Below are 15,983 nucleotides of genomic sequence, written 5' to 3' on the forward strand. Positions count from 1 at the left end.
AATAAACAAACAAATACATGCATAAACAAATAAATAAACAAACAAATTTTACCAAATGTATTCCTGTGCTGACTTTTAATAATAATCTTTATATTATTCAATTCAATTCTATGAATATTTATTAAACATATTTTTTAATTTTTAAAAAAGTTTTATAAGTATAAAAATATAAAATTATATTTTATATAAAATTATATTAATATATAAAAATACATGATTTTACAATTATTATTTTAAATAATTTCTTTATTGTTAGACCAAATGTTTAGAAAAAAATTAAGAATTAAATAAATGTGGAATTCTGAGAGAGAGATTTGTCAAAAAAGTTTAATTTATATTAATTTCAGTTCAGTAGTTTTAGTCCTTCAACTTATATTAGTTAGTTGCTAATGCAACATTTAAAATGTACTTTTTAGTTTTTCATCTAATAGTTATATTTAATTTTATTTCTGAATAATTTTATTGATTTATTCTTTCTTCATCTTTCATTATTAATCACTTTTTAATTTTTTTTTGTATTTTCTGCTATGATCTCACACATGTAAGACGTGTACTGAGAAGCAGGTTGCGGTTCACTGAGCAGTGTGTGTTTATTTCACAACCCGCTGATCTCAGAGCAGTGTGTGAGAGAGAGCAGCAGCCAATGACTCTTCACAGCTCTACATTACACACGCTCAGTGCCTACAGTGCTACACATACAGACACTTCAGCTGTATTGTGGACACACAGACACACATTAGCAACAGTTATGCTTGAAATTATGTCAGGAACAAAATTAGTTCTTCAAGACAGAACCTGATGTTCTCCTGCAAGATCTGCTCCTCAGGTCCATGCTGCTTCTTTATAAGATTGCACAACATTAAGAACATAAACTTACCTTGTGATTAATAAAAGCATGTTGTACTGTATGTATGAATGAATTGACTGTCATGTGACCTATAGATTCAGGTGTGTCACTTCAGCTCCTCCCCTCTGGCCTCCCAGGATAGTAAAGTTGAAGCACCTTTACTTTTTAAGAGTGCAGCCTATTATTAAACTTAATGGGGTCCAAATCTTTAAGCTCCAAAAAGAATAGCATCAAATTTATCCATGCACTAGACTTCTACCTACTGTAGAATTCTTTCACATTTCAGAAGAAGTTTCTACTTTGGATTAGTTTAATAATAAAGTTACGACTACAGTATGTTTGTGTGAATGTTGTACAAGAAGCTGATCCAGAAGCCTCAGAGTCACCAGCACCTGACTCTCACCTCCCCATCCACAATAACAGCTCTCAGTGAGGATCTCCCTTTGAAGCATTGAGGATCATCTGTACACGTTGTGTCTAATCACGGCTGCCAGCGAGTCCCTCGCTCCCCTGCATCACAACAACTGTGAAATTAATCAGGAGGCACAGCGAGCGGCCACGCCATTTACTGTTTACATGCTGACGACCACAAACCAAATAAACTCGGAAAATAGCGTCCTCTGTACCTTTGATTTACCATTGCCCCGTCATCCGTGTGTGAGCAACCGGGCGAGACGGGAATAGCCTATTATACAGATTTATGCTAATGAGATGCAGATGTACATATCAGATAGAAAGGGTGAATCCGGGAAAAGGGTTTGTGGATCTGAAGGGCAGGAAATGACTTAGCATGATGCTACAAGAACGTCCGCTAAAGGTCTTACAAGTCTGTGCTAATCTGTCTCGCATTTCAGAAGTTTATGACGATGAGATGAGACTCCTGTTGTTTGTAATCCAAACTAACTTCCAGACATTTGCTATCGCTCGCAGGTATGATTTGATATGTGCTGTTTTGGAGCTTGCAGCCATAAATTGCAGTTTATTTGATATTATATTCTGCAGTGATAAAAATGTTGGGCAAACTAGATTGAAACTTCTTGGGGAGTATGTTTTTAAATATAAAACTTTATAAAAACATTAATTTTTTGCATCTGTGGGATGTAAGACAATACTAAAAAACAAAACAAACAAACAAACAAAAAAAAAAAACACTTGTTGATTTTTCTGATTCACCAGAATGAAATTCGACTTTTCTACTCTACATATAAGAGAGAGAACTGTTTAGAATGAACCAACTAAAATGAATCAGACTGTTAAACTCTTCATCTAGGACTGTTCAGGACAAATTGATTCACTGGAATGAATCAGTTTCATCCACATGTTTAAGAGAAGAACCGTTTAGGATGAACAGATTCAGTAAAGTGAATTGTACTTTCCAAATCTGATAATATAAGAGAGAGAACTGTTTAGGATGAACCGATTCAATAGAATGAATCAGAATTTCCAACTCTAAAAATGACAGAAAGAACTGATTCACTAGAATGCATGAAATGTGTGTCACTTTCATGATTTACATGAGAGAATGGATCGATAAAGATAAACTGATTCAACAGAATGAATCAAAGTGTCCAACTCCATGCATGAGGGATTAAACGATTCACATGAATGAATCAGACTCTACATATGAAAGAGAGAATCATTTAGGATGAACTGAATCAACAGAATGAAATTAACTTTCGAGGTCTGTATAAAATCGTCTGTATATAACCAATGACCGTTTAGAACAAATCGATTCACTACAATGAATCAGATGTTCCAACTCCACATATGAGAGGAACAATGTTTTGGAATGAACCAATTCGGTTAAATGAATTGGATTATCCAACTCTACTATTGAGAAAGAGAACTGTTAACAATGAACCAGTTCACTAGAATGCTTTATAGCTCCACATATAAGAGATTTAGCATCTTGGGATGAACAAATTTACTAAAATAAATATGACTTTTCAATTCTAGTAGAAAGAGAACTATTTAGGTTGAACCGATTCAATAGAATAAACCAGATTTTACAACTCTACATAAAAGAAAGAACCATTTATGATAAACCGAATGAATCAGATTTGACAGACAGAACAGTTCATGATGAACCATTTCACTAGAAAGAATCAGGCCTTCCAGCGCTACAGATAATTGTTTAGGTCAAACAGATTCAATAGAATGAACTGAAATTTCCAACTCTGCATACCATTTTAAGATAAACTGATTCAACAGAACAAAAAGGAGTCCAAATCCACATATGTTCGAAGCAATCCTTTAAGATGAACGATTTAGTAGAATGAATCAGACTTCACAACATGTAAAGCCTCAACTCGTAAAGCCACGTAATCAATACAATTTGATGTAAAACTGCTTTTCATCTCTTCACACTGATCTTAGATCAACTGCACAGATTGTTTGGATTCAGGAAGAGGAAGTTGGTACAGGATCAGTCTGAGCAGAAGCAAAGTGTGATTAATTGAAGTATCAGCGACAAACAGGGAAGCCCATTACAGCCCATCTGTAAGCGTTTAGGAGCTGGAGTCAACTGCTGCATGAGCCAGACTTCAAGAAACCATAAATCAATCTATTGATTGTTTATTTGCCCATAGACTTTACTTCATGACCTTGATTTCTGTGTGATAAACATGCATGAAAGAGCTTACATTTTTCAGTGCGATTAGGCCAGCAATGTTTGTGTTCGCTGTCTTTAACATGTTGTATTTGTTGAAGTTCTGTTCAAAGCTTCTCAAACATTCAAAGATGAATTTTCCCAAACAATAAAAAATAGAGGATAATTGAGGAGAAATGAGTGAACAACTTTTGAGAACAGCATGAAAGCAGGGGCAGAAGGAAGGGGAATTGTGGGGTGTTTCTCTGTTTCTACTGAAAGTGCTGCTGAAATCAGAAGTTACTGTCACTGATGCCTGTGGTGAACTCTGATAGGATCATTTAAGGAAGATAAAAGAAAACTGAGAATGATGAAATATATACCTGTGATGCCAGAGTTGATAAACAGGAACATTACAAACAATGTTCACACTTCATATTTCTGACGTTTGTTTTCCAGAGATCCTTTTGTTGTGCTGAAATAATATTTTCAACGCAGCATGAAATGATCTAAGGCAGGAGTTGTCAACCTGGGATCCATACAGTTTTTTTGTTGTTGATATAATATAAATAATACAAAATGAAAATGACAAAAGAAAATCTAGGCCTATATAACTCTCTATCTGTGTGTGTGTGTGTGTGTGTGTGTGTGTGTGTGTGTGTGTGTGTGTGTTTGTGTGCATGCATGTATGTATTTTTCATTGGCAATTTGTAAACCTGTGCAATATAAGTTAATTTTATTAAAATTAATTTAATTTTATATATCACCGGTCCTGTTCATTATTTTTATGGACAGGATTTCTAGGCGCAGCCAAGGGCCGGAGGGTGTCCGGTTTGGGGACCACATGATTTCATCTCTGCTTTTTGCAGATGATGTTGTCATGTTGGCTTCATCAGGCCAGGACCTTCAGCGTGCCCTGGGACGGTTTGCAGCCGATTGTGAAGCGGCTGGGATGAGAATCAGCATCTTCAAATCCGAGGCCATGGTTCTCAGCCGGAAAAGGGTGGCTTGTCCCCTTCAGGTTGGTGGAGAGCTCCTGCCTCAAGTGGAGGAGTTCAAGTATCTTGGGGTCTTTTGTGAGGGAAGGATGGAGCGGGTGATTGACAGGCGGATAGGTGCAGCTTCTGCAGTGATGCGGTCGATGGTCTGTCGTGGTAAAGAAGGAGCTGAGCTGCAAGGCGAAGCTCTTGATTTACCGGTCAATCTACGTTCGTACTCTCACCTGTGGTCTTGAGCTGTGGGGGACAAGATCCACAGGACAAGATCCCGGATACAGGCGGCCAAAATTAGTTTTCTTCATAGGGTGGCTGGGCGGCCCCTTAGAGATAGGGTGAGGAGCTCGGCCACTCGGGAAGAGCTCAGAGAAGAGCCGCTGCTCCTCTACATCAAGAGGAGCCAGCTGAGGTGGCTCGGGCATCTGTTCCGGATGCCTCCTGGACGCCTTCCTGGGGAGGTGTTCCGGGCACGTCCCACCGGGAGGAGGCCCCGGGGAAGACCAAGGACATGCTGGAGGGTCTATGTCTCTCAGCTGGCCTGGGAACGCCTTGGTTTCCCCCGGAAGAGCTGGAGGAAGTGTCTAGGGAGAGGGAAGTCTGGGCGTCTCTGCTTAGACTGCTGCCCCTGTGACCCGACCCTGGATAAGCGGAAGAAGATGGATGGATGGACATCTTTACATCGCCCTTAATGTTTAACACACTGTATAGATAGTTCTTTGTCATATTTAGTTGCCTTTATGTTTTAGGAAGTGGCTCGCTTTGCATAGGATCATTATATTTGTTGTTCTTTGGCATTTCCCATAGCCTACTGTAAGAGTGTGGGCTCATGTTTCAGTAGCACTGAAGGAACTCAACCGGAGCTTCAGCACTTGTTCCCTTTCATGTCATATTATTAGATTAGTGAACAGAAACTGATTTATGTGGCATGTCAATTTAGCCGCAGGTTTGTTTATTATCCATTGTTGGGTCAGGTTTAACTGAATTTGTGTGTGTGACAGTGTGTTTGTAGAGGCAAAGTCTGAACGGACAGCCCAAATGTGCACAAATATGACACCTGATATGTTTCAGCAGTGCGCCTTGGGAGAATGATTGATCGAACAGACCACCACAACATTCTCCGGCTTCACTGCAGCTTTATTGTGCCTTGCAGCAACACATACCATTACACACACACACAAGTTAGGTTTCTGTGAATTATGGGGACCTTCCATAGACTTTTATACTGACCAAACGATATTTTCTATCCCCTAAACCTACCCCTTACAGAAAACCTGTTTGTCCCCACAACACCCAAAATTTCAGGTTTTACTATCCTTGTGTGGACATTTGGTACACAATATAACATAAACAAGAACACAGACACACCAGCTTTGAATCGCTTTGCATGAACAAATGTGTAAAATGCAACCCCATTGCGCCACCTTCTGGACATATAAATGTCATTGCAATGTTGTTGAATTTCACATCTCAAGCTTGTGTATGAAAACCTCACTTAAATAACCCAGGTATGTACGTTTACTTTTTAATTAGAAGAAGGTAGTGTAGCATGATAGAAGGTGGTAATACATGGTTTAATGGCCGTGAATTAATACAAGACTCTAACAAGTTATTTAAATGGTATTTCAAGGTACTGCTAAAACCGTATTGCCATGGTACAATTCTTTTCATAAGCGAGTGGTTGTTGGGTCTCTGAGCATTTTTAATGTGTATATGTGGTAACTAGGCTATTCCGAGTGGTTGCTACTTAGGTACTGATTTTTTTTTTACCTGAAAATCACTGATAACTTGCAAAATACCCAGTCTGTTCAACAAGCTGCACAATTTCAGCTATCCTTCATGTCTGCAGCACGAACGGTGTGATTAAAATAAGTACGAATGCGTCTAAAATCGCCAGTTATCCAGCTGTACTACAGTAGTTGTGCTATGTTGTCTATGTCATGTGACCTACCTTCGTCGGTTGCGTAGTTTTACTGCCATTCATGAATCTCCTCCCGTGGCCTCATGGGAAAGTGTCCATCAGATGTGCAGTAGTAGTAGGTCATCTGTGTACTTTTCACATATAAATACTGGGAATTCGGATGTACTACTCTTTCACATTAACTGATGATGGCCTACTATGTAATAGGGAAGCATGTGCATTCAGATGCAGCTGTCATCTGGAGATGCTAACGTCAAGGCACTAGCATTGTTTGCAGTCAAACTGTGAATTTGGGGGTGGTTCAGATAATTAGCTTTGCAGTGTCTAAATAATTATGGGTTGTGTACTACACTGAGGAAAACAACTTGAAAACATTGCAATAAAATCAGCTGGAGTCGTATAATTAGTCGCATCCCAAACCAGTACTCTGGGGTGCATTTTCCAAAAGCTTTGTTAGCTAACTATGGTAGTTAGTTCCACTGAAATCTATTGATAACGATGGAACTTGCGACCATAGTTGCTTTTGGGAAACGCACCCTTGAATTGTTTCTCAACACCTTGGACCCGCCTTCCTCACCTCAGCTGAAATCTGATTGGTTTGTGCTGTTGATTGACAGCTCTGTTTAACTTTTCTTTGCATATATTTCCTCGTTGCTTGAAAAGGAAAGGAATGTGTGGTGTTTCAGTATAGTGTGAAGTGCTGTCTATGGCATAGCTCCCGTATTTGTTCCTTCGCGTGGGTCATCCGAAAGGAAGAATTCGATATTAAACTGTTCTTGGGTTCAGTCCGGAGCAGTATGTAAGTGATAAAGGCCTTGTGTCAGCCTTAAGGAAGACATTTTAGTGTCCTACGGTTCAAGCTGTGACCAAATTGAAGGGTTTTCTTGTAACACTGCACATGCTGTTCATCTCTGAATTGAGAATGATTATTCGTAATCATCTCTGGGTGCATCTGAACATCAGTTTTACTGGATTAAAAGAAAGTTAAAAGGTAATTTAATCTCGCTTCTGAAAATACAAAGGGTATGTTCAGAGTAGAGTCCAGTCTCATGATATTCAGGTCTCTATATGTTTCAGGTCCCTCCTTCAGTGTAATAATAAAAGGATTTCCTCAGCCTTTTTCCATCTGCCAATGTTTAATTTACATGATGTAAAATATTGCTGGCAATACCATAATTTCCTAAATACAAAGCACATGCAGGTACGACAAGTTTGAGTTTGAACTCAAGCTCGTCATTTGTGATTCTCAGGTTTTTGTGAAGTGAGGGATTCCTGTTTGGTGAACGGGGGTCAATGAAGGAGGAGAAAAGATGGATGAGAAGGGGGAAGCCGACGACAGCTGCTGTAAGTACAGGGCGTCAGACCACAGAGCGGGAGTGATTATGGCAGATGTATTTCTGCAGATGTCTCTATTCCTGCTGTGCCTGACTCGCTCCACGTGCACACAGAGATTGATTGAGAGCAGCGGTTTGTACAGACTCTCGCTGGGCTGTGCAGGTAATGGCTGTCTGTGACCCATCATAACCTAATGGCTCCTCACACACCACAGACACACTGACTAAAACACTGCACACAAAACACACCAGGCTCTTAACAATGGCCTGGTAACATGTTACACTTACAGAGGATGTTTTTGCAAATGTTAGCATGGTGATACTATGCTGCTTTACAATATGCACCATGGAAATACATGCTATATTTTGACATTTACCATGATAATACCATGTTTTGGGCATGTGCACAATAGTAATATAAGTTTTGAAAAATGTTTTGCAATTATATATATATATAAGAACTTTTTCACAATATTCAAATTTTTTTAGATGCACCTGTATATCTCAATAATACCATGTTTCTTTAGATGTGTACCATGGAATACACTTACAAAAGAGTAGCATGATTGTATTTTTATTTTTTGACCATGGTATAGTAAACTTACATTTTGTTGCTCCTTTGTTGGTTTAATTGCTTATATTGTCCTCTTTTGTAAGTTGCTTCAGATAAAAGTGTCTGCTAAAAGATTAAATGTAAACGTATAGCCACTGTATTCTTGAAAGTTGAATGTCATGAAAATACCATGGTAATTTTAGTAGCACAGGATATACAGTATCAATACAATGGTATTACCATCTGATACCACTGATGAACCATGGTACTACAACAGCACTTTTCTGTGAGAGTCCTTAAATGTATCAGCTACACTCACAGCTACAGAACTAGTGTATGAAGATCCACACACCCCTGACAGCAGAGAGAATGTCACGTTGACAGGAGGTCACTAACATTTTCCCCCCGAGAGTCATAAAATCTGATTATAGTTAAAACAGTCGGTCTAGCCTCCTGCCTCACCAGCTGTCCCGCCGCACACGGGCATCTGTCATCTGTAAAATAGAGCTTGAATGTGAAGGATGGCAAGATAGAGAGAAGGTCACGGAGAAGGAGACCATCAGAGGGATGAGGAAGGTGAAGGAAAGTGGGAGGAAAGGCCAGACAGAGATACAGGCCAGCCACACTTGACCTTTACCACCCACATGTGTCAGTGACAGAGAAGGGCACTGGTGAGGCTTTACCATTTCACCCCTCAGGGAGAAACACTATCGCTCTAACCACCTCAATTAACCCGGATTCCTCTCTTAACGATGGGATCACAAGGTCTCGCTTTCTACTTTCATCAAATTGTGTCCCTAGGAGGGGTGAATCCCAACCTATCACTGTATGTGAGTGATGGACAAGCTTCTTATATATATAATATGTGTGTGTACACAAGAAAAAAAATTGTTATTCATTTTTTATTTAATACTATTTAAAAAAAAATACTTTTAATGTTATGTGAAATGTTTGAAAGTGTAAATTGTGCTCTAATTTGTACAGTAGTGTTTAATTTCAAACCAGTAAATAGCATCTTTACTGATAGTTAGGGCAGAGAATCATTACAAAAAAAGAATCAATTCCGAGTTGTTGGGAGTTGAGAGTGTCAATAAATTCCACTTAGAGGAATCAACTTTACTGAAGGGCCAAAGATGTCTGGTCGTGGCATAAATTAGACTTTGCCCATTATTTTAATTACCAAACCACTACACATCCTAAACAGTTAGCCTTAACAGTTAGGGTTTTTGACTTTAATGTTTTGAGTAGTATGGGTCAGGCTTTAAACCATTTACAAAAAAATGAATCAGTCATGTCCTCTAAACAACTCTGAATGTAGATTTTAAAAAGACGGCAACTAAATCGATCGATTCCAGAATTTTTAGCCCTACTTCCAGTAAACGTTAGGTTTCCAGATCGTTATGGGAAAATTGTATTCTGGTTCCTAGAACGCTCTCAAAACATAGGTATTTTAGAGTTTCTAATGTAATGTAAGCGCAAAACAAAGCTGCTCTGCGAGCCTAGCCCTGAAGTGCCCGCAGTAAGGGCTTCTAAGTAGCTTGAGCTAATAATGAGACCCAGGTCCTGAGGCAAGGGTCAGCATAACTAAGGCCTTTTCCACTTGCAAGGGGATCAGCTAGATTAAGCGGACGAGATCCGGGCCTGAAGGGCAGGGATGTCCAGGTTATAAAATCTAGTGAAAGTAGACAGCAAAGACCAGCCAGCGGCTGCACAGATATCTCCAGTTGAAACTCTGCTGGACCAAACCCAGGAGGAGGCCATTCCTCTGGTGAAGTGAAGGCCACAGGGCTATAGCATCAACTATCCAGCATCATAGTAACTGACAGCCCTTTAGAGTGACCTCCGAAGCATACAAAGAGCTGCTCTGATCGCCTAGTGGCAAGAGCGCTCAACATAAGGTGCTTTCGCACCATGTAGTTCTAGGAACAAGCCAGGATGGTGGTTCGTAGTAATGATGCACCAATAAGATTTTTTGGGGCTGATACCGATTTTAACAAACACTTATTGACCAATTCCGATATTTGTCACTTCCTCTTTTATTTGAAATTTTGGCATCAGAATATATAGTATTTTGATCATGTTTTAAATCAGCAAAGTTCAAAAACACCTGCATTAAATTATACTTGCAGTTTTATTTCTGCATTATCAAATTATTTCTAATGAACATGGATTGGATCCATTTAATATACAGGAGGCCTACATAAACACAACAGAACAAAGATACATATTAAATAAACAGCGCTTTTTAGGTAGGTTTAACAGTTTTCAGGTACAGAAATAAAATAAGCAAATGTAAAATAACACTTCACTGTATAAATTAAATACATATTAATCCTTCTTTATTGTAACAGACTTTATTATGATTAATCTTGTTATTTGTTTTTGTATACATTTTAATATTTTGTGTAAGTTTAAATATGTATGAGAACTCCTTTACTAAGGCGAGATTCTTATTCTGACGGGTTTTCTAGTCTACGGTGCTATATAGGTAATGAAAGCAAGCAGTTCTTCGGATTTAAATGTTGGTCAGTTTATTAAGCACCCCCCGAAAAGGCATGATATCTGTATATTTTTTATTACTGTAAGTTGTAATAAGTGTTTTGTGTTATTCGCTGCATGTCGATGACAATGCAACAGAGAGAGAGAGTTTAATGTGCACTTCTCGTGCTGTGGTTTGTTTAGCTCTTATGGGGATTTTTTGGAGTGAAAAAGGATGCAATAAACTTAAAACATCAGTTAAGTTTTGGTCATCATTCAGATGAGGTCCGCTACACTTATGAAAGTTACAAAAGTTATTTATTCAAGAATAGTGTGCGATCTTTTGTTATTTGATTAGCATTAAAGTGCAGACAGCAGCGCAACGATAATACAACACACAATACACAACAAAGCTCATTCACACTAGGGATGGGCATGATTAATCGACGATCGATAATTGATCGTTAAGAATTTTGTCGATCACGTTAATTTGTTATCGATTAATCTAACGCATTTTTTTTTTTAAATCTAATGCAGGCTGTGTTGCGCAGTGTGAGTCTTGAAACAATTAAATGAATTTCACTGTGTGGCAGCAATTAAACATTTTACCACCAGGGTGGAATATTTGACACCATACTTGGTTATCTGTGATCTTCCGTTTTGATTTCAAAAGAATAATCATGAAGAGGTCACGGCGAAGTGTGGCATGGGACCATTTTGATTTAAAAAGCGAAATAGTTCACTGTAAACATTGCGATGCCGTATATAAGTACAACACGGCCACGACTCAAATGATGTACCACTTTAACCTGGGACGGATGCACTTTATGTCGGTGGCAGTGCATCCTGGTCAGCCTCTCAGTCTCGTTAGCACGGACTCAGAGCTGTGATGCACTGTACAACGAGCAGAGAAAGTTACCCAAGGGATCTGCAAGTTCATTGAGATGGATATTCTGCTCTTAAGTATTGTTGAGGGCAATGGTTTTCGAGAACTGATACATTTATTGGAACCAGCATATCAAATTCCATCACGACGTACCATCACCAGACTGGTAGAAACTCACTATGAAGAACGAAAGAAGCAGCTGTTAAAAGAATTACGCGGAGGTACCTGTGCATCCCGACAACGTCAATCCCCTCAGAGTGGGTGTTTTCGGTGGCTGGACTGACGGTAACCAGGTTGCGGTCGCGACTGACCCCAGATCATGTCAACATGCTTATATTTCTCAACAAAAATCAGTAGACTGGTGCAGAAGTTGTATGTGAGTTACTAAAGTTAGTTATTTTTCACGAGGCTTTAAGTAGCCTAATTTGTTAAGTTAGCCTAAATGTTAGGAAGACTAATATCTGTCCCTTTCTTCTGGCTTGGATAGTTTTGAGTTACATTTTGACAAAACCTGTAGTTATTGTTTAACATGATTCTTTTTTATTATTATTATTTTGTAACAAATGAGGTCTCTGTTTAAGAACGCCGGTGTTCTGAAATATTCGGTGTCTGAGATTTTCGGTGACGCTGGGCGGAGCTTACATGAATATTCATGTGTTTCTGTTTCGCGTTAAAGCGACTCTGATAATATTAGTACGTTTTCACCGGATCACAAAAAAACTGTTCAACAAGGTAGGTTAATTACGTTTCAGCTTCTAACGAAGATAAGCAAATGTTGAATATAATTGTTCGTTTGTGCACAAAATGTTATTGTTTGCTGTTTTAAATGTTTACTCAACGATTACAGCCACTGATGCCAGAAGCAGCCTATCGTTAGAATACGCTACAAGTAAATGGGCCAGTAGCTGTTAAATATTTTCTCATATTCCTCTGTTTTGCTATTAAAAGTATGTCATTTGAAGTTGTGTAGCATATGGTGGCACAAACTTGCTCACTGTATTGTAAGACTGTAAGGTGAGAAATGAAGAACGATATAAAGACTCTTATGTAGTAACAACTATTTAACTTTTTTTTTTTTCTCCTTAAAAAAGGTGTCACATGGAAGTGCATGACAGCCTACAGTTCATGTGGAGAAGCTGTTTTGTTTGGAATTAATATATCTGTTACAAATCAGCAGAGTTTGATACTTCTGCCTGTTATTTTTTTCCTATAGCTTACAGAAGCTCTTCTAATGGGGAGACTTATATTTTTGTCAAGTTATATATGAGGCCACTATTGCACACATACATGAAGACATGCGTAAACGTTCTCAGAATTAACTTTTGCGTTTTTTATCTGATGCAGGGGATGGTGGATGTGTACTTTATCAGTGTAATAGTTAAAAAACTTGTATAGCCTACTATTTGATACAAATGTTGTATTATTTAACCAGTTTTAAAGTTTTACTACATTTTGTTTCCTGAAATCCACACTTTTGTTTGAATCAAGATAATCAAAGGTAATCAAACCAAGCACAACCTAATAAAACATGTTTCATGGATAAAGAGTTTTGTAAAAAAGATCATGTTGGTGGATATTCCACTAATATTAAAAACATGTGGGTCATTCTTGAATGGCTTATTCTGCAGTGGTATAAACAATATGATCCCATTGATTTGGAAGCATGTTTATTCTCCCAACATTTAGACTGATTTCATTGAGTTTGTTCATGGTGCATAAATTTCTGTTTGCCATTTCTTGTTCATATAGGAATTTACTTTAATAATGTATTTAATAATTTACTTACAACAGAAATCATATAACATTTGCTTATGTTGATCAGTAGGCCTATCCCTGAGCACATATACAAGTTGTTACATCCTCGTGTAGCTTTCACCGGTTTATTTTTTTATTTTTTTTCTCAAAACATGACCATGTATTTTATATTTATACAGGTGTGTAGTAAATGTCATTTATGTAATGCCTTCACCACATCGGTTAATAAAAACTTTTAACACCGAATCAGTTGAAGTCTTTATTCAGCAAAAGCAATCTACTTTTATCTTTGAAATGAAAATATACAAATTACTGTATGTTTTGATATAGCCACTTTCTATTAAACTACAAAACATTTTAATTGTTATAAGTTTGTAGAAATAAGCAAAAAATTGTTAAAGCACTGCAAGGTTGTGGATTTCAAAACTTGACCAATACACATTTGAGTCAAAATGATTTTCAAGTGCACCACAATGTGTATATGATTAAAAACAATAATAAATTGTATAAAGACATTTGTACATTTTTGTTTAACTATATAGTGCATATATAGTGCATTTTATCTACTAAATGTATATATTTTTTAGACAAATAAATAAATAAATACAGAGATTAAGAATGTTTATATTCCAGTTCATGTGTGCATTAAAAAAAAAATCATCTTTTGCTTTGTAATTAAAAACATTTTTTTGAATGATTGAGCAAACGATTAGGAATGACACAGAATAATCATCATACATTTTATTATGGCACAACAGATACATTTTGGAACAGTTATTAAACGACACATTTTAAGGACTCTTAATATTATAAAAATGCTTAATTGTTGTAGGCTCATTTGGAGCATAGCCTACCTCAGGTAAATCATTACGACAATCACAATCTTTAAATTATTTTGCATATTAACAATAGTAATAAAAACAACAATACACTAAGCATAATGTCATTCTACGCTAAAACATACCTTTTTGAAAATCGTTTATGTTTCAGTGACAACGTACTAATATTTTCAGAGACGCTTTAACGCGAAACAGGAAACTCATGAATATTCATGTAAGCTCCGCCCAGCGTCACCAAAAACACAAAAAAAAAAATAACTCAGAAAAACCGCTAGCAGCTGCAGGTTCCGCTGCTTTAGAGCACTGCATATGCACGCGGATATATGTTCGGTTTGCCTGAACGTAGTTTAACTGTCTGCCACAAGTTGATCTTGTAATAAAGGTCTCACCGAGGAAAAACACGCTGTATTTTTCTATTCATATAATCTTTTTTAATTATAAAAGTTAAATAATTAATTTTATTATAAAAATATTAATGATTAATCGATAGTCGATCGTTAATTCTCCCGACGATCGACTAAGAAAATTTAATCGAATGCCCATCCCTACTTCACACAGTTAATTAATAAACCATCGGTTTGTTATATCTGCCTTTTTCCTATATGCCAATGGTTGTAAATTGAGGAAAAATTGCCGATAATTGGCCGATAAATATCGGCGGCCGATACATCGGTGCATCCCTAGTTCCTAGAGAACAAATTTCTCTCTCGGGCCATTTTCCTGGTTGCATTTGCACCAGCAGCAGGAGCTCTGAAGCAGCCGACAGCAAAGTATTTATTTGCGGCATTTACAAACGCCAACAACCGGTGAATGGAGAACGCCGTGACTGGAGCTTTTGTTGTGTTGTGGGTTTTGTAATAACAGAGATGGAATGCAAACGCACAATTTACACGATCGAAAGAGCATGAAAATCTGACTACTGTTACTTCCTCTACAGTCAAAAATCTGTGTTATATTAGGCAGCAAATTGTCTTTTGAAAATCATATTTTCCATGTTACAAAAACAGCATTCTCCCATCTTAGAAACATTGCCAAGCTATGAAACATGTTATCTGTTTCTGATGCAGAAAAGCTAGTTCATGCATTCATGACCTCTAGACTGGACTATTGTAATGCACTGCTAGGTGGTTGTCCTGCATCCTCAATAAACAAGCTACAGGTAGTCCAAAATGCAGCGGCTAGAGTCCTTACCAGGTCAAGAAAATGATCATATTGTAATCATATTACCCCAATTTTACAGTCTCTGCACTGGCTACCTATTAAGTTCCATATCTGTTTCAAAATATTATTACTTTCCACAAAACGCTGGACTTTGGTAGTACCTAGGATAGCAAAGCCCACTAAAGGAGGTAGAGCTTTTTCACATTTGGCTCCCAAACTCTGGAATAGCCTTCCTGATAATGTTCGGGGGTTCAGACACACTCTCTGTTTAAATCTAGATTAAAGACACATATCTTTGGCCAAGCATTCAAATAATGCATCTCATACTCTTGTACTGCAGTTATATCTTATCAAATGCACATTAATATTCTTTAGCTTGGGTTAAACTAATTAATTTTACTTGGTTGGAACAGCAGCTATGCTAATTATGTCTCTATTTGTTTCTCTGTTTTTGCCACAGGATTAACACAAGCCTCAGTCTGGATCCAGAACACCTGAGAAGAGATGATGCCAACCCTGAAACAACATACAGAACTACCAAATTTTGCTATAAGTTTGATTGCATCATAAAATAATTGCTGTTAATAGTGTTCATTGTCTGTTTGATTATGTCTTTAATTGATTTTTCCA

The sequence above is a fragment of the Cyprinus carpio genome, chromosome B25, assembly GCF_018340385.1.
Source record: "Cyprinus carpio isolate SPL01 chromosome B25, ASM1834038v1, whole genome shotgun sequence".
NCBI lineage: Eukaryota > Metazoa > Chordata > Actinopteri > Cypriniformes > Cyprinidae > Cyprinus > Cyprinus carpio.